Source organism: Schistocerca gregaria, chromosome 8 (assembly GCF_023897955.1).
Source record: "Schistocerca gregaria isolate iqSchGreg1 chromosome 8, iqSchGreg1.2, whole genome shotgun sequence".
In the NCBI taxonomy this organism is placed as follows: domain Eukaryota; kingdom Metazoa; phylum Arthropoda; class Insecta; order Orthoptera; family Acrididae; genus Schistocerca; species Schistocerca gregaria.
The window spans coordinates 198,158,685-198,184,527 of NC_064927.1; the positions used below are offsets into that span (position 1 = coordinate 198,158,685).

General features: G+C 44.1%; 1 protein-coding gene across 2 annotated transcripts in view; it reads left to right on the forward strand.

Annotated features, from left to right (window-relative positions):
- Positions 1-25,843, forward strand: part of LOC126283953 (high affinity copper uptake protein 1-like) — a 1,096,589-nt gene that overhangs the window by 420,829 nt on the left and 649,917 nt on the right. The window contains exon 1 of one of the 2 annotated variants that reach the window (XM_049982387.1): positions 25,637-25,676. The exons of the other annotated variant lie outside the window; for it this stretch is intronic. The gene's annotated coding sequence lies outside the window, so the exon portion shown is untranslated. Of the gene's footprint in view, positions 1-25,636; positions 25,677-25,843 lie in introns of those variants that run through there. 2 annotated transcript variants of the gene reach the window in all.

Below are 25,843 nucleotides of genomic sequence, written 5' to 3' on the forward strand. Positions count from 1 at the left end.
GCTGGCAGCAGCATATGCGCTGCTCTTCAGCCGAAAGACATAGAACAAACAGTAGAAGACATTTAAAAATAACAAAGGAGTGAATATGGTGAACATAGATATAAAAAAGGGGAACATCATGGAAGGCAATAAACAAAAAACGGGGTGACTGTAAAAAGGAGATAAAAAACTGTTGAAAAGTAGGACACACAAAAAGCCACACACTGCGACGATTAAAAGAACACAAGGCACAGCATGACTGGAGCATAAAAGTATCGACGGATGGCGTGGCACATAACGTAACACTGACGGCGAACCTCAGGGCAGTACAGAATTAAAATCACACCTCTTGACTTTGTATGTCGTTGTCAATAGTGTTAAATACATTCGTGACGTTCTTACACACTGCGAGCACGCGTTCTCAAACATCGCAAACCATAATATTCTGCAAGTGCACATCTTCGTTAACCCATCACTAGTCACAAATGCATTATACCACAGCTGCAGACTTCTGTTTGCAGGCTACTAATAACCGTTTTGGAGCGTAAACGGATTACAGATATTGTTTCGTCATGTGTGGAGCGCCCTTGCATTCCAACGACAGCACAGGGAAGTAAAGAGTATGCCCTCGTTGCACAATTATGAAGTCTGCTATGAAATCTTACGTGACTTATTCTTCAACCATCATAGATAACCGTGAGGATTGCAAATCGAATTACATACACAAGGGCCATACATCGTTGTACATAAAATCTTACGTGACTTTTTTAAAACATTATGAATAAACGTGAGAATTATACGTCGAATTGCACACATAAGGGTGAAACATCGTTATACATAACAGCAGGTTTTTTTTTTTTTTGTCCACTCTTGCTGTTGAATTTGTACATGATATATATTATTACGTCCTACGTTTATTCTATTGAAGAGCGGCGTACTATGCCGCTGATGACCTACCTGTAACAGGTATAAAAATATCAATGAAGAAAAAAATGTATTGACACTATATTACCAAACTGACAGTGAGATATCACGCAGTACTTCATATGCTATCAAATCAGTAGCACGCTCTCATGGAACCACCTCCTCTGAAATCCAACACAGCTGACGTAACATTTTGTTAGCTTTACATGCATCTTCAGTACGTAAATTGATCACCGACATAGCAAACGAAAGTAGTATGAAAACACAATATAGTACGTCTTCTCTATCTATGTCAATCATATAAAACGCGCTACCGGCATTGAGGAGTACAACAATAAATCGTAAAAAAAGTGTGCAATATCGTTTTGTGGGGACTTCGTCAATATATAAAATTCATACTACACTGCCTTAATATTTGTCGTTGTATGAAATTCATAATACGCTGAATTAATACGTTAACTTGAGCCTAAGTCTGAGCTACTATTAGCGTGTGCATCGTAAGCTCCAGTAAAAATTGTCTAGGAATCTTTTGTTTCTCAAGTCGGTTTGGTCATATATATTATCAGGATCATTTTTTAGATGCTTGTATATTTTCATGTCTCCAAGGACGCTCATAACTCTTACTTTAGGTACAACGTGTAATATTGTCAGGGCTGTATTGATGTTACTAACATTATGTTTGTTTTCACTTAAGTGAGGAGGGGTAGCCGTCCAACCCCACGACGTCTGGACGTGATTTCACCTTGGTTTGGCCGCGTGTTAAAGATACCACAGCACTCCTCGAACACCCTACAAGTCGTACAGATTCCGAAATGCTCGTGCCGAGTCTCCGGTCCTTTACAATGTGTCCTCGGTCAAATTCAGATCGATCGTGCACCTTCCCCGTTCTACACGCCGACAGCACACCCACTGACACTGGATGCATCGTGCGTGTGTCTATTCCTTCTATCGCCTGGACGGGTTTATATCGATAGTAGGTCGGCGTTCATATGTCCTGTCTGGTCAGTGTACGGAAGATGAACGTAGGATGTTTATGAATTTATGACTCAAGTGCCTCTACAAGTGACCACATTACGTATTTTTCTCCAACAAAGTGTTTCAAATGGCTCTGAGCACTATGGCACTTAACTTCTGAGGTCATCAGTCCCCTAAAACGTAGAACTACTGAAACCTAACTAATCTAAGGACATCACACACATCCATGCCCGAGGCAGGATTCGAACCTGCGACTGTAGCGGTCGCGCGGTTCCAGACTCAAGCGCCTAGAACCGCTCGGCCACACCGGCCGGCAACAAGGAGGCCGGACGACAATCGGACATTAATTAATGTATTGTATTAAAGCAGTCCAATGTGACTCTCAAAAATCCTGGAATAAATCGACTGCTAAGTTTTCCGACCATGTTTAATATGATAAAATAAGATAGCATTATGCAGTAAGTCTGTGTCGTAGCACGCTTGCTTGCTGTGCAGAGTGTGTGGGATTCAAATTTTAAAACAATGGTTCATGTTCTGTGAACGTTTTCGTGAAGCATAATAAAATAAAAAATGACAGAAAAAATTAATTTGTTGTTTTTCCGCTGTACACTATTGACTAGCAGTCTGTTATAAGAAATCTGTAACTGTACATTTCTTCTTTTGTATTGCCAGTGCCTTTAGTTTCAAGAACTGGTGCATTCAAATTGACCATTTCGAGAAGTATACTTCTAAAATTTTGGTGCTCTCCATTTGTTTTCCATTTCGCCAAATACAAAGAAACGGACTAGAAGCAAGGTATAAACACTCTTCTGTTTGTTGACATAAGTAAGAGTATGTGACAATGACGTCACTCACCAGCGATTGTGTAGCATACTTATATACATTAGCGGCCGAGTGCAGATTCATTATTGACACATTTGCATTTCCAGGGCGCCTTACATTGCCGTACATGGCGTTAACAGCAGTTGAATGCACGGATGGCTGAAGTCGGTTTGCTGCCTGGCGAATGAAGTTGGTGCACCGCAGTGGCATTTTAAACGCGATTTAGTGTCAACATTCATTTCAGGACCCTGGTTATCTTGCTTTATGACCGAGGCTGGTGCACTTGGCCCTTGGGTGTCAGACGTAGGGAGTACACACAAGAAAACCACAATATACTGGTGCGTGACATTTTGGGCTGGACAGGCAAATGACGTTGATACCCACTTATTTGTTTTGCATCCCTTCATATCGGACACAGACTTGCTCGTTAAATCACCCGATCTTAACCCCGTAGCAAATACCTGGGTCTATTTGGAACAACAGATGGAACGCAGTAATCAACATCGCCACAATTTCGTAGCTCTGCGCGATGTAATAATCACGTGAGTGGTTGTAGGTGAATATGGCACACCTAAAGAAACCCATGCATCCTCTCCTCGCCAAACTGGGTCCATTGTCAAGGAAGCGATGCTACACGCTTAGGATTGCCATGTACAAAAGTAGAAAATACGGACTCGGCGTTATATTTAGCCCGACATTTTGGCCTTATAGTCGAAGTGCCTATTTTAAATAGAAATAGTCATTTGGGTTTTTTCAGTTGTTTGTTAATCTGCCTTACATGTGCTTAAGCTAAAAAAACAGTAAATATCCTCATAATTTGGCGTTTATGAGAGCAATTAAGTTCTCAGTCTTCTTAATTGCTACTTTCTTCCGATGGTAATTTTATGTCAAAATATTGAAAGTTGTTGATTAAACAGTATAAACAATTAACTTTTTTCTGTGACTGGACGAAAACGAAAAGACATTCAATAACTTTTATCATTTCAATTAGACTACTAAAGAAAGACCAATAATGTATAGTTAAAATATTTTTTTAGGCGACAGTCTGTAGCATTAATATATTTTATAAAATACTTGTTACTTTTCTGTATTGAATTTTACACATCTATTCCTACCGGTTTCGGTTTTCACCCGTCATCCAGGGGCTATACGAAAAGACAGAAATGAACATTACACCGGCGGGGTCAGGGATTTTCTCTGCCTCGTGATGGCTGGGTGTTGTGTGATGTCCTTAGGTTAGTTAGGTTTAAGTAGTTCTAAGTTCTAGGTGACTGATGACCATAGATGTTAAGTCCCGTAGTGCTCAGAGCCATTTGAACCATAAACTGTAAATCATGTTTGGCTCTTTGATTATAGTATCTTTGACGGATACACTCTTTGATGTGGCACTGTATGTTTACTGTGGTTCTATAAATGTCATTGTCTTTCAATCTCTGTATCTAAGCTGAATGAGTCACAATATTTCAAAGATAACTGTTGAAGTATTTCATAATATACTCTGTAGTATGGCATTTTCCTGTACATGATATGTGAAATGTAGTAGTCCTATTGTTTTCTGTTTTGTAAGCAGTTCTTTGAATTATCTTTTTGTATTATGTTCAGTACTTAACGACTATAGAATATGTATTTTTCGACAGTAACATGTATTGTTCACTTCTGTCTATTTTGTATAGTCACTGGATGATGCCTGAAAACCGAAATCAGTCGGAATAAATGTGTAAAGTTCAATATAGTTAAAATGTGTTTTGTAACATCTGTAGTATTTCTCATGCGAACCCACTTTATCAAGAACCATTTCACTGGACTCTTGACAGAATAGGTTTAAATTAAAAACCAGCAACAACAGTATGATGTTTGGGACTATGTCGGTTTGCAATTAATTGCGTTCCTTTCTCCTTTTTGCTTTTATGAAAGAAAACACTCTTTCGACGTAGGTATTGGGGCGTGGAACAGGGAAGTGTATAATTCTGCTAATTTCAATAATTCCGAATAAAATTCTTCATTACGCTGTGATTTGAAATAAGCTGTTCATTTTTTACTTGCCAAAAGATTTTTTAAGTCAGAGCAGTCTTTTCTGTTGCATGAATTTCGTGAAACTTTGCCGATGATAAACGAATTTAGTGTCATCCAACTTTACGAATTGTCTAGACCAAGTCTCTATAGTTTCTGCTGCTTGTTCATCTGACGACATACACTGAAAGTGCTTTGGTTGGGTGCTAAATTCGCATGTGCAAAGTGGAAGACGTGTTTAGCAATTATGTACATATTCATCATGTCTACACTGTTCTACCTGAATTTGATGTATGTCCAATAATCGCCTTAAAATTCAGAGAACTCTGACTGGACATTTTCATGATTAGATTGGAACAAATCTCAGTTGAGCGTTCTCTTCTTCATCGCTAAAAAGCCGGACACGCTGGAAATGTATATGTTTGGCCGGACGCGACCGAAGAAAGCCGGACAACTGCAGATAATCCCAGACACATGGCAACCTTAAATCGTGATGTATCTGGTGGTACTAATTACTTTCCCGGTGTGCTTATGGTTAGTACAACGTTGCTTGCAAGGAGACTTAGCAAATCCATTCAATTAGATGAAAAAAGCTGCCTTTTACGTTTAATTAAATTACGTAACGAAGAAGAGTAGCACGTGAAGAAGTCTCTGCGGGATGGAAGGACCGCTCAGTGTGAGGACGTGACAAAGGAGATCCCCGCTCGTTGAGGAGAAGGGAGACATGAGGTGTGGGACATCATACAGTGTGCGAGCGTGGCGGGAGAGCGAGTGGGCCTTTATGTCGCCTAATGCGGGCCCGATCCAGCAGGGGAGAGACCAGGAGCCTGCTTACAGGGTGTTAACTTCAAAGGGGACCGCGCGGGGGATCGAATTGGAGACAGCGCGCCGGCAAATCTCCAAATGCGCCGCTGCAGTTTCCTGTGTCTGAGGCTGCACCAGACGCCGGCGTCGTATTCCCCTGACAGTCGGAACGTGTGACGTGATTATACGTGCCGGGTGGCCGTCCGGTCTAACCTACCCCGAGAACGGAGTAATACATACACTGCGAAACGTGCTGCAAAAAAAAGTATTTCGAAGCAGTATAGGCTTTCACGGCCGCCATTAACTTGACTTAAAATTTCCGGGCTCACAGGCAGTAGTCGACGTATAAAACCTGACGCTGACGTTGCGTCTCCAGCACGGGAGACATCATCAAAGGTGAAGCGGCGAACTGCAATCAGAACCCGAGGGAGCGTCAAATATGTATGTAAGTAGCATAGAGGGAAGCAAAGTCCACCACCTGACGCCGGATAAGATACTCCCTCTGGTAATGTCACCATTCTTGATTGAAAGTATGAGAAGCAGTCAAATGAAAGCTGAACGCCAGTAACAACGTCACCATGGAATGATTCCATTCAAGCCTTGGGTAATAATATGGAGTATTCTACTGGGAAGTAAGCGAAAAACTTCTAACAAGAGCAAAACCTGATACTGGAATTAGTGTCCTCTGGTAACCGCACATCCACAATCATCTGCCAAACGATTTTGCTAAGCCAAGTTTGCTTCTATTGTTGTATGCTTTCATTCGTCTCAATTTTCGCTATTAATTACGATATACCCTTCATATCCAGTATCCTGCATACGGTGTGGTGGTGTGCTGCCATAGATTGTGACAATAACTTTTTCGAACTGGGGTTCATAGCTTGTACTAAATAATTAAATGACTTCAGTTTTTACGTCATTAGTCTTCGTCTCTCACAGTCTGCTGATTTCGACCTCTCTGGGGAAAACAGGAATGGAAGAAACTAAGACTGGTACATGTTTTCACAACCATTTCATTTTTATCGAATTCCGTTTCTATGTTTGTAACGTATTATTTCCTGACGGCCTCTCTCTGCTCGTCTTGTTAATGTGTGCGACACAGCTGGTATGCGTTAGGGATGGCGAGGAGGCTTTTTCCAGCCTGCAGGTAATGGACCAGTTTTCCCCCAAACCTCCTAAATGGGTTGCGTGCAAATATAAAATAGGCTGGCTCGAAGTAAAGCGATTTTTCCAGGGTGCCAGGTGTCTCCCAACACAGTTCTAGAACGAAATGGCCAATTAAATTTTGTGCACGCGCCTGCTGACCTAAATATTTAAATAATTGATGGAGTGGCTTGGAGCCCGCGAAATCGAGAAGTCAGCGGTCACCCCTTGTGGTGTTGATGTGCAAGTTATAGACCCTAGAGGGCGGAGTAGGTGATTTGGTGTTTAAGTCGGCTGCCAGTGATTCTTCGTGAATAACAAAGTAAATTTTTCAACACAGAACGACTACAAGAATCTGATGCGAGTCCCATTCCGTGGGCATGGAATACTGTTCAGTCTTTTTCTGGTTTTGTAGACGCGGATTTATTTGGTAGGAAGAGGCATTGTGGCAGAGCGTGGAGCGGCTTGCTACGTCTACTTCTAAATCATATTGCGCAAGCCATCTAATGATGTGTGGTGAAGAGTACTTCTGCTTCCACTAAATGATCCCCTGTATCCTGTTCCATTCGCGAATGACGCGTCGGAAGAACGATTGTCTGTGAGCCTGATCAAATGCCTCTGAGCACTGTGGGACTTAACTGCTGTGGTCATCAGTCCCCTAGAACTTCGAACTACTTAAACCTAACTAACCTAAGGACATCACACACATCCATGTCCGAGACAGGATTCAAACTTGCGATCGTAACGGTCGCGCGTTTCCAAACTGTATCGCCTAGAACCGCTCGGCCACTCCGGCCGGCTCGGTGAGCCTGTGTATTAGATTTAACTTCTAGAATTTTCTCGTCGTGATCATTATGCGAGATAATGTCCGATTATTCTAGAAAAGTGCTTTCTTGAATTTTCAATAGAAAAACCTCCCCTTGATGGACAACACCTCTTGTAACGTCTGCCTCTGGAGTCTGTTGATTTTCTATGGGACTTAACATCAGCACTATGGGACTTAACATCTGAGGTCATCAGTCCCCTATAACTTAGAACTACTTAAACCTAACTAACCTAAGGACATCACACACATCCATGCCCGAGGCAGGATTCGGACCTGCGACCGTAGCAGTGGCGCAGTTCCAGACTGAAGCATCTAGAATCGCTCGTCCACCGCGGCCGGCTCCATTTGTTTTATGAAGTCACTCCACTTACGGTCGCTCTGGATAATTAGGCCTACTCCTAGGTATTTTACGGTAGATACTCTTTCCAACAATTTGTCACCAATAGTGTAGCTGGACAGTAATGAATTTCTTTTTCCCTGTATGCACGATATGTCACATTTATTCACGTTCATGGTCAGATCCCAGAACCTATACCATTCATCAAGCCTCTGCAAGTCCTTCTGTAAATCGTTAATATCTTCTGGCGTTGCTACTTTCTTATCGACTACCGCATCATCTGCGAACAGTGTTAAAGGCCGTCCGAAGCCTATAATTATGTGCATCTGTTATACGACCCTTCATGAATACGAGAATTACCTACCCTTTTTCCATCCACTAAGTATTGCTCCAGCGATCTACAATAAACCGCTGGTAGAAGCGGAGCATGTCCTTTCGTGTAATCTTCGTAGAATCTTATAGGTGTCTCATCTGGTCCTGATGCCTTTACACTACTAATCGATTGTAGTTGCTTTCCTAGTTCGCGATCGGTTATCTAATTATCTGCCATTTCGACGGTCGTACGGTGACTGAAAGGAGGGAGCGCGTTATGATCTTCCGCTGTGAAACAATTTCGGAAGACCGAATCCAATATTGCGGCCTTCTGTCTGTTATCTTGCGTTTAGGGGTCTGTATAGTCGCCGAGTGACTGAAGAGATGACTTTGAACAGCTTGCTGATTTTACATAAGACCAGAAGCTCTCCGGGCTTTTATTCATATCGGTTGGCAGAATTTTACTTTCAAAATCAAAATCTAGCGCTAGTTCGTATTTGAAGTTAATTGAAGGCAGTAAATTACATTTGTTTCCAGGGAAATTTGAGTGTCGTGTTTTTGTGTAACTGTTTAACTATTGTTTTTGAACTGAATTCCGTTTTTTTCTTGTGAAGATTATCGGCGGAAGCTGCTACGAGCCTTCTGGTACCGGTGAATGAACAGTTAGTGGCTGTATTTCTCCTCTCCACGAGCGGATGTCCGAATCTTTCTGAATGTACACTACTGGCCATTAATATTGCTACACCACGAAGTTGACTTGCTGCAGACGGGAAATTTAACTGACAGGAAGAGGATGCTGTGATATGCAAATGATTAGCTTTTCAGAGCATTTACACAAGGTTGGCGCCGGTGGCGACACCTACAGCGTGCTGACATACACAAACAGCAGTTGACCGGCGTTACCTGCTGAAACGTTGTTGTGATTCCTCGTGTAAGGAGGAGAAATGCGTACCATCACGTTTCCGACTTTGATAAAGGTCGGATTGTAGCCTATCGCGATTGCGGTTTATCGTATCGCGACATTGCTGCTCGCGTTGGTCGAGATACAATGACTGTTAGCAGAATATGGAATCGGTGGGTTCAGAAGTACGGAAAGCCGTGCTGGATCCCAACGGCCTCGTATCACTAGCAGTCGAGATGACAGGCATCTTATTCGCATGGCTGTAACGGATCGTGCAGGCACGTCTCGATCCCCGAGTCAACGAATGGGGACGTTTGCAAGACAACAACCATCTGCACGAACAGTTCGACGACGTATGCAGCAGCATGGAGACCATGGCTGTGGTTACCTTTGATGCTGCATCACAGACAGGAGCGCCTGCGATGGTGTACTCGACGACGAGCCTGGATGCACGAATGGCAAAACGTCATTTTTTCGGATGAATCCTGGTTCTGTTTACAGTTTCATGATGGTCACATCCGTGTTTGGCGACAATGCGGTGAACGCACAATGGAAGCGTGTATCCGTCATCGCCATACTGGCGTATGACCCGGCGTGATGGTATGGGGTGCCATTGGTTACAAGTCTCTATCCTTCATTCGATCCCAGCGAAACCCTACATTTCAGCAGGATAATGCACGACCGCATGTTGCAGGTCCTGCACGGGTCTTTCTGGGTACAGAAAATGTACGACTGCTGCCCTGGCCAGCACATTCTCCAGATCTCTCACCAACTGAAAAGTCTGGTCAGTGGTGTCCGAGCAACTGGCTCGTCACAATACGCCAGTCACTTCTCTTGATGAACTGTAGTATCGTGTTGAAGCCACATGGGCAGCTGTACCTGTACAAGCCATCCAAGCTGTTTGACTCAATGCCCAGGTGTATCGAGGCCCTTATTACGGCCAGAGGTGGTTGTTCTGGGTACTGATTTCTCAGGATCTATGCACCCAAATTGCGTGAAAATGTAATCACATGTAAGTTCTAGTAAAATATATTTGTCTAATGAATACCCGTTTGTCATTTGCGTTTCTTCTTGGTGTAGGAATTTTAATGGCCAGTAGTGTATTTTCGAGAGGTTTTAATGTTTCATTGTTCGGTTAAGCAAGGCCGGCGATCCTTAGTTTTGAAAACTGGATAGTGCGGAAGTGTCGAGAATCAATCCTGGCCCGCCATCAGACGTTTCGCGGAGTAGGAAATTCGCGTAATGTGTCTCATCGCCAACATTGCTTGGAATCCGACCGAGACAGCGTATGTAACTTCGCGTGACGCCACGGAAGATCCGACACACGGATGAAAAGAACGCGTCAGTGTGAAAATCTCGTCGTATTTCTGTGTAGATTCTCAGCATCGAGCACGGCGTACCAGCTACCATTCACTGCCCCGATAGCAAACCTGTTTGTGGCACATTCTCGTTTCAGTGGTTCAGAGTAAGTGGATGCAGCCGAACACGAACTCGATACAGTGCGGCTTGCTGTCTGGGACAGTGGCAGAAAACCCTTGGGTAGGTGGGGGTGGGTCGTCTTCCTGCCGGCGGACACGGACCGCGGTGTTCGACCGCCGCTGCTCTTCTGCGAGGTATCGACCTGGTCACGCGAGCCACTCTGTTCGCTGCTAAATTTGTAAACGCCCCCTCCCACCTTCCTTCCGCGAGCTATTTTTGCCTTTGCCTTTCCTGCTATCTCCGGAACATTGCATGCAACACCGGAATGCACTCCAGCAGCGCTTCCGGAATTGCCACCCTAACAGCGTTGGCGTTGTTCTCCTTGATGTTAGTTCCCGAAATGAGAGAGTTGATACTCCAGAGGGTCTTATATGCCCTCCGTCGTTTGAAGGTACGCTATTGGTCATCAACACTGCAACATCATGACGGCGGCATGCAATGAATGTCGTATTTGCATGCTTGGACATGCAGATGTTCAGCAGTACAGTGGAAGTGAACAAAGTAGGCAGGGTAACGGCAGTTACATTCTTTCTTCACTTTAAGACAAAAAAACTAGCGAATCACGAGACACCACGAAGCAATTATCAGAATGGGACGGAAATCAGTAGATGTGATGTAAATGCACAGACAAACAAAAGATTACAATTTCAGAAAAAATTGTACAAGTTGTACAACTTTGCTTCCGCCGTTGTTTCCCCAACATTTCAGGCTTTAATGCAAGAAATTGGTTACACATGTATCATTCAAAGTATTTTCCATCGCTGGCCACTACTTTCTCTCATCTTTCGGGCATTGTACGATTCCCGCTTCGAAAAAATTGTTTTCTTTTGAAGCGATGCTCGAATCGATCCAGTTTGTGACTTCTTCATGAGATCGGATGTGCTGGTCAGCCAGGCAATGCGCCATTGATGTGAACATGTGATATTCGGAGGTAGCAATGTGTGTAGAATACTGCGGGTGGGGTAGGACTTTCCATTTTAACGTTCCCAAGTACGTTTTTACCTCTCTTGCAACGTGGGGTCAAGCGTTGTAGTGCTAAAAAATCACTTTGTCGTGCCTCTCGCTGTATTTCCGCCATTTGTCTTTTAATGCTCTGCTCAAACGCATTAATTGCGTTCGATAACGAGCACTTGGTTTTAACACCTCATTGTACACGACTCCGAGCTGGTCGCACCAAATGCAGAGCATGGTCTTGGAGCCGTGAATATTCGGTTTGGCCGTCGACGTGGAAGCATGCCCGGGGTATCCCTATGATTTTTTGCGTTTAGGGTTATCGTAATGAACCCATTTCTCCTCCTCGGTCACTATGCGATGCAGAAATCCTTTCCGCTTTTACCTCTGAAGCAACTGTTCACAAACGCCGTACAACGTCTCTTGGTTTCAGCTCACACGGGACCCTTCTTTCTGAATCATGCCCATAGTCTTGAGACGTTTTAAAATAGCTTTCTGTGTCACTCCCACTAATCAAGCCAATTCTTCTTCAGTTTGACGCGAGTCTTCACTCAGCAATATCTCCAATTGTGCATCTTCGAAAACATTCTCTCTTCCACCACTATGCCGGTGTACGACGTTAAAGTCACTGTTCTTGAAGCGTTGAAACTACTCACGACACGTTCTTTCACTAATAGAGTTCTTACCATACGTACTTGAGAGCATTCGATGGCACTCAGTCGCTGTTTTCTTCATATTGAAACAAAACAGTAACACCCCCGCAGATGACGAGAATTAGGCTCGTAAACTGACATTTTCAATCAAGAACATTGTTATGATGAAGACACAAATCGACTAATGTTTGAATGAGGTTATGTTGACCGAGGTCCAAACTAACTGCCTGACGTCTTCGAACTGTTTCTTTCGACCGCTACTTACCGTTGTCGACGCTTATCGGTAAATGGCGGAAGCAAAGTTGTACACCTTATGTGATTTATTCAAGAGAAAGAGCTTTACAAGTCAGTAACGTGCTGATTCACCTCTGGCTCTTGTGGAAGCAATAATTCGGCTTGGAACTGAGTGACGGAGTCTTCCTGAGGGGAATGTGCCAAGTTATGTCCAACTGACGCATGTCAAAATCCCGAACTGGTTGGAGGACCCTATCCATAACGCTCCAAACGTTCTCTATTGGGGACAGATCTGGTGAAGTTGCTGGCCAAGGCAGGGTTTGGCAAGCGCGAAAAGAAGCAGTAGAAACTCTCGCTGTTTGGGGGCGGGCAGTATCTTGCTGAATTGTAAGTCCAGGGTGGCTTGCCATGAAGTGCAACAAAACGGGACGTAGAATATTGCCGATGTGCTGCTGTGCTGTCCAGCGAATGACTACCAAGAGGGTCCTCTATGAAAGTAAATGGCATCCCAGACCATCATTTCTAGCTATCGGGCCGTATGGGAAGCGATATTAAGGTTGGTATCCCACCGCTGTCGGGACCGTCTCCAAACACGTCTTCCTGGCCATCGTGGCTCAGTTTGACAATGGGATGCCAGACCGAAGACGAGTCTGGAGTCACTCCGGACACCGAGGAGGACCAACACGTTACTGACTTTCTCAGTTTGTGAAGTTCTTTCCCCCTAATAAATCATCCAATTTTTCTGAAACTGAGATCATTTATTTATTGCAAGTACATCAGATATACAGCTTTTCGTCCCATTCCGATAGTTCCTTCGTGGTGTATCGTTTCTTTTTCTTTGTGTTGCAGTGTATATTAAAAGATTTTGCGGTACGTTTCTCATTCATTTAAATTTTGCGTCTTTGTGAGAACCTCATATTGTGCAATGCGTAAGAAGGAGAAACGTGTATCACGACTTGTCGGAATTAGACAGTGGCAGAATTGTGACTTCTTGAGACCGCGATTTATCATTCGGCGATGCTGTGGTTCGGATCGGTCGCGAACCCGCGACTGTCATACGAATATGGAGTGTTTTGGTTCAGCAACGCTATATCCCAAACCACGCACGATCTTTACGGCTCCACGAGAGTAACGCTTGACATATTCTTAGCTCGTACATCTACATCACGTACCTTGAATCAGAAAATCGCTTTGTTTGCAGAGTGCGTTGACGCCAATAGCACAACAAACTGTCAGATGGCGACCATTGTTGCTGATTCCCTTGAAAAGGAAGGAGAAGGAGGTACATAGATGAGAAGTGTATTTTTAATGTAATTTGTAGTTCCAATTGGTGGTGACGCTATACGTAGCTTTCAAACTGCTTCTGCGTTCCTTTTGACAGAAAACCAGAACATCTATTCACAGATGCTTGCAGAATGTTTACAGAGACCTGGCACTGAACAAAAGCACTGTGAGTCGTTGGGCGAGGCGTCTGTCATCATCGCAACATGATCACGCAAACCTGTCTGTTCTCCCGCGTGCCGGTCGGCCGGCCGCACACAGTTGTGATCCCTGCAATGTTGGAACGTGCAGACACTTTCATTTGAGGTGATCGACGGATCGCAATCAAATACGTCGCTGCACAGCTGGACGTCTCTGATATTACTGTTGACTCACTCGTCTACTTCTTGGGGTACGAGGCTGATGGTGACCATGTTTTGTCGAACATCATCGCAGACGATGAAACATGGGTTCATCACTTCGATCCGGAGAAACGGGAACTCCATTGAGTGGCGCCACACCACCTACCCTCCAAGGAAACAGTTCAAAGAGGCACCACAAACCGGTAAATTCATGGCAACGGTCTTCTGAGACTATGATAGGGCTATTCTGCTTCATGTCCTCCCGCTTCGCTCCCATGGGTGTTTGTGTTGTCCTCGTTTCATGATCATCAGACCAAGAGATGAACACACTAAGCAGATTCAGAAGGATGTATGTTGCATTAGGTACTGGGAGATGAAGAAGCTTGCACAGGATAGAGTAGCATGGAGAGCTGCATCAAACCAGTCTCAGGACTGAAGACCACAACAACAACAACATCATCATCATCTTCTTCATTCGTGACTATGGTGTGACTGGACTGTGTACCAAAGTTGGACTGTGTAAAAGTTGGGTTTCGTACGGGCGCTGATGACCCCGCAGTTGAGTGCCCCACAAACCAAACATCATTGCATGCAGTTCCGTCACAATGTTCTCTCGCTACCTGGTTGGGAAGGACCTTCATTCGCAGCCTGCCGCAATTTCTGTCGGGTCTGGAAGCGATTTTGATTCACAATCTGTGAAATGCGTCTCCGGTTGCTCTTAGTGAGGATCTTCTTCCAGTCGCAGTTCTGACCTCGTTTTCCGTGGCCACGTGTCTTCCACCACTGCTTGTAGGTACGTTGAACAGTCCGCCGCGAGATGCCACCAAACTTCACACACCGTGGTCATGGGCAGTGACAAGCAGTGATTGCTCGTTTTTGCCACTCAGTCTCGTCCTTACATTTACCCATATTTACGTGCAATGTCTGCTTGAAACATAAACGCCTCACTGATCACTACTGCCTTACGCTCACGTAGACGCAGGGCTCGTGCCGTTGAGCACGTGACTCCATCGCTGCGTCGTCTGTAAAGGCTTAGCGTGTCGTTTGTGCGTGCGGACTGTGGTGACAAATTTGTTGTCCGGTGAGCTTACAAACACGCCAGTGTAGAACAATTCAGTGCGAAGTGTGACTGACACAACTGATGTGGCTTACCAACACAAGTACAAGGATAGCGTACCAATAGGGACAAGAAAGGAGGCCTGAAAGGCCCCAAAAACAGAAATAACGATCATCCATTTATTGCATCATTACACATGCACATCATGATACATAAGACATTACAATTAGCATACTCAAATCTATTATGACAAACAATATGTATCACGAAGGACACACACAATGGAGTTTAAGAAATAACAATGGCACATTTACTCCGCACGTCAAACGGTGTGCATAATGAAGGCCGCACAATTTTACCAATGTAAGAAATTAAAATAATACTAGCATAAAATTAGTTAAAATGCCTTGAAGCAAATGTTTATGAGAAGAACACGACGGGGCCGCAAGGGAGGAGGCAACACAATACTTAACTCGGGTACACCAAAACAAACAACGAACAACAGGTCGCGCCAACAACGGACACGTAGGGCATGCAACTACTGTCTCCGTTGCGGTTCCGCGGGTTCCACAAAAGTTATAGCTACCTGAAACATTTTAATACTTGGAACAGTACACCGGTGATCAACAAATTAAAAAAAAACAATAACATGACATAAAAATAAAACATCGTATGACTACTAGCTCAAGGTCTTTCGGCAATTAACAGATTACGAAACAGGTAAAGGGGCATGCGCCAATATTAAATCTTCCATAATTACACTACTAAATTTACCGCAGAAGACCAAGAATGGCCCGATCAGTACCCCCCAGTGAAGCAGTTCACACAAATGGTACTCCACGACTCCGAGCACACAGCCCCATACAAAATGCAACACAACCACAGCCACGCGGCGTACTAGCAGAACCGCCAGGCAGTAAACCAAAATCGTACTGAGCCAAAACAAGGACCGACATTAAAAATAACGAGACCTACTCCTGGCCGGACAACAGACCAAATGCCGAGAAATCCATAAGAAGCCTCAGCCAACTTAACACCAAAACAACAATTTATGAACAATATGCTAATCACAAGACCTCTCAGTGCAAAGGCTTCCGTTTCGTCGCGAAGGTGGCTCCGACCCGCCTGCTGAGGTGCCAAGCGTCGTACGGTGTGCCTAATCAAGCTTAACCTTCGTTAACGGAAAGCGGAAGCACCACAAGACAAAATAAACTCCATTCTAACTGCGCAAGGGAAACTCCAAGGAGTGCCACTCGAAGACTATGCTCTTGAAGATCAAACATAATGCATCGAGACTAACGTGCCGCTGAACGACGCACTTCCATCACGAGCGTCTAGTAGAGTACGGAGAGCAGCGTAGCCCACCGATATACATCCACGGGACGGTAACCGAGGACAGCAATCCCAGTGACGGAGACGCAGGAGGAGGAAATGACATCCCGCCGCACTTTGAAAGTATTTCAAACTCAGGCTCGACAAACTACAACAGGCGAGAATTTGCTGCCCTTGCGAATCGAGTAAAACGGCACACCTCGCCGCTGTCCACGCTATTAACCGTAAAATCACGGTCCGGTCTTCCCGTCGGGTCCCACTCGGCGTCCAGACGCAAACAACCCCACCGAGCCGAACTGTCTCCACACCCAGGCAGCCACCTCTTACCTCCTCACACGCCTCCAGCTAAGCCCCGGCCAGCGATCACTCACGGAAACAACCGCCTAACACAAAGCGCCGTCTAAGTGAAAAGTCAGAACTAAGATCGATACGGACTTGGAAATAAGCGAGCACCGTAACAACAACGTCTTAATTTTCTGCGAGATAACGACAGGTTGTGCATTCCGTGCTCCGTAAACCATTGTGTGACTCCTGCACGGCATCCACATCAGTTTAGCTGGTATGACAAGTCCGGGAGAGGCGCCGCGTGCGGTATAGTTTGCGCATCAGTCGTAGTTTCGGCAAACACAGAGTACGCCCGATCCCCCATGCAGTTGCTCCGTGGACACCAGACCATAATAAAAGTGTTTACGTTTCGATAAAGTACGTTATACATAAGCTCTGGGGCAATAACTGAGGTAAGTCTATAAATATCCGTTCAAAATCTTTTCAGTTTCACGATCAGTTTTTAGTCTGTGCTCAGCAGTCAGATATTGCCAAACGTTTGAGTACTTGAATTAGTAAGTTCTGTTGGTCGTGTTTTGATACGCCATCGTGGCTATCAATTTATAAGGTGGGCGTCTCTCCCTTACAGATCGGAATACAGGCCACGTAAAATAGGGTACATATGGCGCACATTTTTTGTTAGAGATACTTTCTGCACAAATCAAATAACGGTTTTAAATAAGCGGAAACATTTCTGTTTCGGTTGTGTTTTTTCTTCAAATGACTTACCATGCTTTTTTAGGTTGTTCACACAGTCTCATAAAGATCAGTCTTCAATATTATTCAATATTACATTAGCCAGTTACTTAAAATTTGCAGAAGATTTGGTACGTAGGACATCCGCAACTGAGAGGCATGATAATTAATTTACTGAGCCCAGCTCCAGTTGTACTAATATTTGTTTAAACCACAACCGGTTTCGATATTTTAAAATCCCGTCTTCAGTTGTATGAGCACATCTCCGGCGTGGCCCTCCACACAGTAGCGGTTGGCGTTCCTGTGGTGCGGCTGCCTATCAGCAGACAGTTTCCGCCAACGTGCAGTGGCTGGAATTCTTGTCCTGACTGGCCCGACCGCATGTTCTGCATTACGGAGTACTGCAATTTCGTAAATGGTTCAAATGGCTCTGAGCACTATGGGACTTAACTTCTGAGGTTCAAATGGCTCTGAGTACTATGGGACTCAACTGCTGTGGTCATCAGTCCCCTAGAACTTAGAACTACTTAAACCTAACTAACCTAAGGACATCACACACATCCATGCCCGAGGCAGGATTCGAACCTGCGACCGTAGCGCTCGCTCGGTTCCAGACTGTAGCGCCTAGAACCGCACGGCCACTCCGGCCGGCCAACAACCGGTGTGGGGGGGGGGGGGGGGACTTTCAACATTTAATGTGAAAATTTGTAAGTGGAAATGAATATTCAATAAATTAATAACATGTATTTCACTGAGTTTCATTTCGGTATATTCAATGCGGCATACGGCACGCGCGGCTAACATACGGCACTGCAGAGAGACTTTTTGAACACCCCGTATAAGTAAGATATCTACAACAAAAAAATACCGTTGTTAATCACTTCATCGTTTTCTCTTCACTCCACAACACATATATATAATGTGTGTGTGTTTTCATTTATAAAACAGGGTAGCTTTACGGTTTCGGAGGATGTGACGTATCATCCACAGTATAAGGGATGTACGGTGCAGTGTAAAGATGTATTCATCGTCAAATTCTGTATTATGTTTAAACGTTGCTTTGAAAAAATTAAAAAAATATATGTCAGAGACACACGTGTGTTTAGTTGTACAAAAAAATACTAAAAATGCACCATGGGATTTTAGTAAGCGATCGGAAATCCTGTTATTCCATTCACACCGTCACTCCCCAGCGCAATCGGACTTCCTCCTTGTGCCACCTATACTTGCTTCACACACTCAAAGACTGGACGTGATGAAAGCTCGAAAAGTAGTAACACTCCTTCACACAGTGAAAGTACAATTATGCTCCACTACAATTTCAAAATAGCAAATATTGTGCTGAAAATTGCGAAAATAATATAATATTGAATATCGGCACAGTATATCGCAATTTCAACATCGATATGTCTGATTGTGCAATTTCGCCGGTATACAGCATATCGATATTTTTTGGAATGAGTATAATACATCGATATTTTATCAACAGCTCTAGTACATTGACCTGAGCTTATATTGGGCCTGTGGTTATAAGCAGGCACCACAACAGCTGTCCGCCCCGATAGCTGAATGGTCAGCGTGACGAAATGTCATCCTAAGGGGCCCGGGTTCGATATCCGGCTGGGTCGGGATTTTTCCCGCTGAGGGACTGGGTGTTGTGTTGGCTTCATTTCATCCCCATCCGGCGCGCAGGTCGCCCAATGTGGCGTCGAATGTAATAAGACCTGCACCAAGGCGGCCGGACCCGTCCCTTATGGGGCCTCCCGACTTATGACGCCAAACGCTCATTTCCATTTTACCACAACGCTTTCGACTACGTGCCGGACCGTATGCATCTCTTCCTTGTCTGAGATGGCGTCTTCCAATAGGATAACTGCCCGTCTCACAAAGGCAGTCAAGTGCTACAGAGGTTTACGGAGTATGACACTGAAGTGGTGTTGATGTCTTGCGCACAAAATTGCCCTGGTGTGAACCCGATGGAACACATCTGCAACGCTATCCGGCGCCAACTCCGCATCCACAAACCACTGGTCGGTAATTTACGAGAACGGCGTGACCTCCAGATAGACATCTGGTGTCATACACCTGGCACAAGCCTGCTATTCAGAAACGGTGCTGTATCGTTTTCCGAAGGCGTATAACGTGCTATTAAGCAGGTGGTCATAATATTTTGGCTGATCGATGGATTTTCAAGACATCACCCATTCCTTCAGCTGCTGTTCCAAGTCCCTTACCATCTCTTGCAGACATATAAGTAATTTATGTAGTGCAGGCCACTCGCGCTACGTCTTATAGGTGTAGATGAATGTCGTAATTAATGTTACAAGCATATATGAACACAGCTCCCGCTGAGTATTGGAGAGGAGAAGTTACAGTTTTATCTGACCGTTCTGCGGAGGAACTTTGCCGCAGCGCTCGCTCTCGTGTGTGTGTGTGTGTGTGTGTGTGTGGCTGGGGAAGGTCCGGGGGAGGGGGCTCCCTCTCAGCTGCATGCGTTTGTGGCGGGCTCGCGTGCGCTAGGCGGGCCCTTGATGCCATTACAATGTCTCGGCCGCAGGATCAATACGCCACCGCCACCACTGCTCGGCGCCCAGTGTTTCTGCCTTTGTCGCTGACACTCCGTTGCGCCGCGTAAATCCCAGACCTCCTGCAGCAGCGTGTTTGCATACAGGTCAGTCCACAAGTACTGTACTGGTGAAACAGGGCTCCCGCTTGCGCTCTGGTTTCGACTCTTGGGCAAAGGTTAAATACCTGTGCATTCTTACGCGTTTCGGGCATTGGAGACGTACATCTGTAGAATGTAACTTGCAAATTTGTTACACCGCATTACGTTCCCCTTCAAATTTCTTCCTCTGAAATAACGCTTCGATCCGTCTTTTGGCATCTTCTCCGGTGTCTGGCATCCCTGTTTCGCTGAACATCAGAAGATCCTGAGGAAACTAGCAGCAGAGGGGTCGAAAGAGCGATCCTGTAGAAGAACTCTGAAGAGGAATATCACGCGGCCTGACAACATAAATCTCAGCTCAGTGAGAACTGGCACAACAACCTGCACACTTACCATCTACATCTGAACTTCGCGAACAATATTATGGTGTGTGGTGGAGGGTGTGTGTGCGTATTGTAGCGGCTACAGCAGTCCACTCGCCCCACCGCCGTTCCACAGCGAACCCAGTTATTATGCGATTCGGCCCTCAGAGGAGCCCCTCCTCTAGCCCCCCCCCCCCCACCCCCACCCCCTCCGGAGCGTCTCAGACGAGTGTAACCCCAAATGAATGCATGGTTGAGTAATTATGGTGTACGCGTATGTGAAGACAGTGTTTGTGTTGCAATCACTGACATAATTGAGGTGGAGTAAGGGGAACCATCCCGCATTCGCCGATGCAGATGGAAAACCGCCTTAAAAATCATCCACAGACTGGCCAGCACATCGGACCCTGACACTAATCCACCGGGCGGAATTGTGCCGAGGGCCGGCACACCTTCCGCTCGGGAGGTAGCGCGTTAGACAGCGCGGCTAGCCGGGCGGGCGTGGTGGAGGGTACTGTGTTTTCTAATAATCCGTTTTATGCTGGTGTACTAGTTAGTTGTAGCGAACCAGAAGCAGATGATAATATGCAAGCTGAGGTGAAATATTTGTCATTTACGGTGAAGTATATTGTGCATTTAACATTTTACAAGAGGAAATGGAAAATAACACTTTCAATAAACTATTTTCTTACTACAGCGCATGTCTATGTTGGATTTATTTCATCAAAACTGGGACCATATCCGTTATTATGCTGATGACCTACACCTTCCGTTATTGGTTCCTGACAGTGACGCACGAATTGATGAATTAACACCAACATTTTATGGCAATAAAATCAAAGGGTCAGCAGCTATTATTATATTGGTGCAATTATGGTATTACAAACCAAATGATGATCTTATTAGAAATTTCAGGGAAGATTACAGGGAGCATTTGCTTATGCCCAGTTGTGTGAATGGGTACTATGATTTTAGGCAGATGACGTATAGATCCCTATGATACAATTACTAGAAGCACAATAACTTAAAAACCTCACACGCCATATCTCAGAGGCACAGCCGAAGGCCAGTCTGGAAAATTCTGTCTTGCTTAAGGACAGGACGAGAAAGGTAGGCTCCGTCCAGAAGCTAAAAAGTAAAAGGAGTTACCTGTATGCAAATGTGAAGTAGAGTGATGTATTCATCAACGAAGTGATACGATTAAGAGGGTGTCCGAGGTACCTTCATCTACAGAATGGCGCACAACAAAACCCAGGCTAACAGGTCCAGCCAGAAGGTTGGCAACCAGAAATGTACATACGACCGTCAGAAGTATCGGTCCCTTGTTCCAACCATCCCCCGCTTTTCCTGTTCCACTCGCTAATATACCCTGGGAAAACGATTATTGATAAATCTCCGTGGGATCTCGAATCTCGCAAATTTTGCCGTCACGGTCTTTTCTTGGACGAAGCAACACGCATGTTGGTTGCCTCTTCAAGGAACGTACGCTCTCGAAATTTCAACCGTGAACCACATCGTGATGCAGAACGACTCTTGTAGCGTATGGAGTTGGATGGCCGTCTTCGTGACGCTTTTGGGCTATCTGATAGAATCATTAGTTTGAAGGAGGGGACAAGCATTAAAAAATCGATTTTTATTTTCTTTCACTGTACGTGTGTTAGCATATAGATACAGGGAACAAAAGCCTCTCACATGTCGGCTTAATCGGACTTGAAAGTATTCTTCAGTTTGAAGAAGGGAACATATCCCAGTTTCTAGCGCCGTTCTCACTCAACGCCGGTGGTCATAACAGCTGTTCAGTTTGGTTAAAACTTCGTGGTTGCAGTCAATCACAGCAGTTTTTCGTGTTTAATGTTGGACGTCAGAGTTTAGATATTCTTCATTAAAGGTAAATGAGTGACAATTATTGATATAGTAGCTGTTCTAGATGTGTTAGTTTGACGTTTCTAATGTGACGTCTTGCTTTTTTTGTTGTGCGTCTACGTCCTGACGAAGTACGTAGCATGCTGTTATTGAGTATATGCAAATGGATCCTGAGATTAAAGGACTTCACCTTTGCAGTGACACCTGCGGAGGTCAAAACTACAATAACACTGCAGTGGGCATTCCCCTTGCGTTGGTTGTTACTGGGAAATTGACAAAGGTGTATTAGTACCTTCCATTTCGAGGGTACTGATTTCTCCAATGTGATAGTAATTTTGGGACTTCTAAAAACAAAATCAGACCACCAGACACAATTTAAACATCACAATAATACAATAATTGATTCAATCCTCAAGGAAGACAGAATTCAATGTTGCTCAAATCTCTGCTGATAGTATGCTAGATTTCCAGAGTAGGTGGTTCAAGTTCTTCAAAAAATCAAATAAGTTCCTGAAAAAGTCCTCGTTTTCGATTTCCTAGTACAGGCAGTTAGAATACTTCACACCTAAGGTTATTTAACATTGTCTGAGGTCATTGATGGTGTGGTGAAAAACACTTTCTTGCTGCGAAATAACAACGCAGGACTGCTCAACATTCCAACAAAAAGGTGTACTGTGGAAAAATTCAAATACAAGTCAAGAAGGTCGAGGCTGTACGCCAGGTACTTACATATATTCCGTTTGGTAAGAGACCATTTTTTGAGGTTGTGGTGATGTGACAAATAACAGCTACTGTAGGAGACGGTGAAACTGAAGGACAGTAACGATTTTCAAGGTAAATTTCATGGATAGTGCTTTCAAAACATGTGGGAAATATAGACATTTCCTTTCATGTTGTATTGTGAAAGTTTTTGTGGAAATGGAACTACTTTTGATGTTATAATAAGAAGTTTAAATGCCTAATTCGTAATCAGTTTCACGCAGGGAACAGATCTAAATCATCTTTCCAGGGTACTGAGATAGGATGTTAACCTAAGGAATCTGGTATGCTTGGTGAAGGCAAAATTAAAAGGCAAAAATTGGAAATTTGTGGTAAGGTCTTATGGGGCCAAACTGCTGAGGTCATCGGTCCCTATGCTTACACAGTACTTAATCTAACTTATGCTAAGGACGACACACACACCCATGCCCGAGGGAGGACTCGAACCTCCAATGGGAGAAAGAACAGCGGAAAGTGTTTGTATTTCCCTACAAAAGGTGGTTTTGGATTCGTTTCCTTCTTCAAACTATCGATTTAGTCGAACCTGTAACTGAACGCGCCGCTTTCCTTTATATTTTCTGTATTTCCTCTATCAGTGCAACCTGGTACAGGTTCCGCATTGACTAATATTCTTCAAGTACTAGTCGAACGAGAGATATGTTGGCTGTCTGATTCGTATATAGACTACCACAGCTGAGGACTCTTCCACAAAATCTTACAGTTAATCTGGCATCTGCCTTACCTACAATTAACTTTTATTTTTAATGGATGTATTTGCTTCTGGTGATTGTTTGCAGTCTTATAATAAGTGTCAAGTGTTGTTATGCTATTTACACGCAGTACTTGTTGTTGTGGCGTTCAGTCTGAAAGTTGGTTTGATGCAGCTTTCCACCATGCTGGTCTCTTATGCACAAGCCTCTTCATACCTGAATGACTACTGCAACCCACTACTTGTATGCAAGCCTTGGTCTCCCTCAACATTTTTTACCCCTCCCTCCTTACCGAACTGACGATAACTTCATACGTCACAAGTAGTCTATCAATCGATTCCTTCTTTTACTCAGGTTGTGTGATTAATTGCTTTTCTCCCCAAACCGATTCATGATCCGACATTAGGTATACGACCTACCCATCCAATGTTCAGCTTCGTTTTCTAGCACTGCATTTCATAACAAATAAATTTTCACCTATCTAAATTAACTGAATAGTTCCCATTATCTCATCATCATCTGTAGAACTTGTACTATTGTGGTAGGTGTTGCCTTCATGTCTGATGTGGCTACGATGATGCGTCCACTGCGATGTTAACAGCAGTTTACCTGCATTCCTATCTTGGTATTCAATATTATGCCTACTTCTGCATTACCTCTATTTAATTTTGTGTTGATAGACCTGAACTGTCCTGACCAGAAATCCTTCCTGTCACTGCGTTTCATTAATATAACTTTCAGTTCCCCTTTTTACATTCTATAACCTACCCACCCAATGAAGTGATTAACATTTCATTCTCGGAATACTAAAATGCCAGTTTAATTTGATGTTTAGCAATTACGTGAGTCGCATATGATGAAAACTTTTTTTATTTTCAGACCGCTTTAAAACAGGAAGAGGCAATTAGTACTTGTCATAGCAACTAGTTAGCAACGGCCTTGCCACAGTGGATACACCGGTTCCCGTCAAATCACCGAATTTAAGCGCAGTTGGGCGTGGCCGGCACTTGGATGGGTGACCATCCCTGCCGCCATGCGCTGATGCCATTTTTCGGGGTGCACTCAGCCTCGTGATGCCAATTGAGGAGCTACTCTACCGAATAGTAGCGGATCCGGTCAAAGAAAACCATCACAGCGACTGGCATAGCGATGTGCTGACCACACGCCACTCCTATTCGCTTCCTCAGTGAGGATGAGACGGCGGTCGGATGGTCCCGATGGGCCACCTGTGGCCTGAAGACGGAATGCTGCTGCTATAGAAACTAGATGGATTAAGGACTGTGATGGCGAACGCAACAAGACAAAGAATAGCATCATAAATAAAATATCAACTGATTCAATGTAAACGGTATTTAAACGAATCCTGCCAGAGTGGTCTTCGTAACCATGATGATGATGATGATTTTTGCTTTTAAGTAGTCGCTGTGGCTTTCAGTGACTCTACTACAGTAGTACGTTAGGAAACATACAAGGCTGAAATTGTAATACGCTAGAAATTTATACAAGGAAAAAAAATGTAAATGTCCTTCTTTTTTTATAATGCAGTCGTACACATTTCCAGTCGGTCAGCTCAGTTTCTTTTAGAGGCGAATCGCATGGTTCGATTTAGGAACGGATTTTAATGAATGAGATGGGACCAACTGCTTTAAAGCCAAGGCAGTTTAATTTGTAAGTATTATTTAGCAATTTTTAACATGAGAAGAAATATTTTCCAATGATATTTTCAATCTTTCCATAAATGTAACAAGATACACAGACGGGATGATCGGTTACAGTCAATACTTTTGGCTTAAGTATTATTTCAGTGTATAAATGTTTAATTTTATTTTGGTGTTCTCGTAGCCATTGCCTTGATTTGAAGAGTATTATGTTCATTGGATTGTTTCTCTTCTTACAGGTAAATAACACGGAAACAGCTTGAGCTCACAGGATAGCAGTAAGTACTCGTCTGCATCGACATATTTGACGTACTCTTTACTTGTGCAGGCCTAAGTGTGTAGATTCTACGTGTGGTTATGGTCACACAATCACACAATGACGGGAAAAAAATCGCAACACCAAAAAATAATTAATGTTCAAAGTGGTTCAAATGGTTCAATGGTT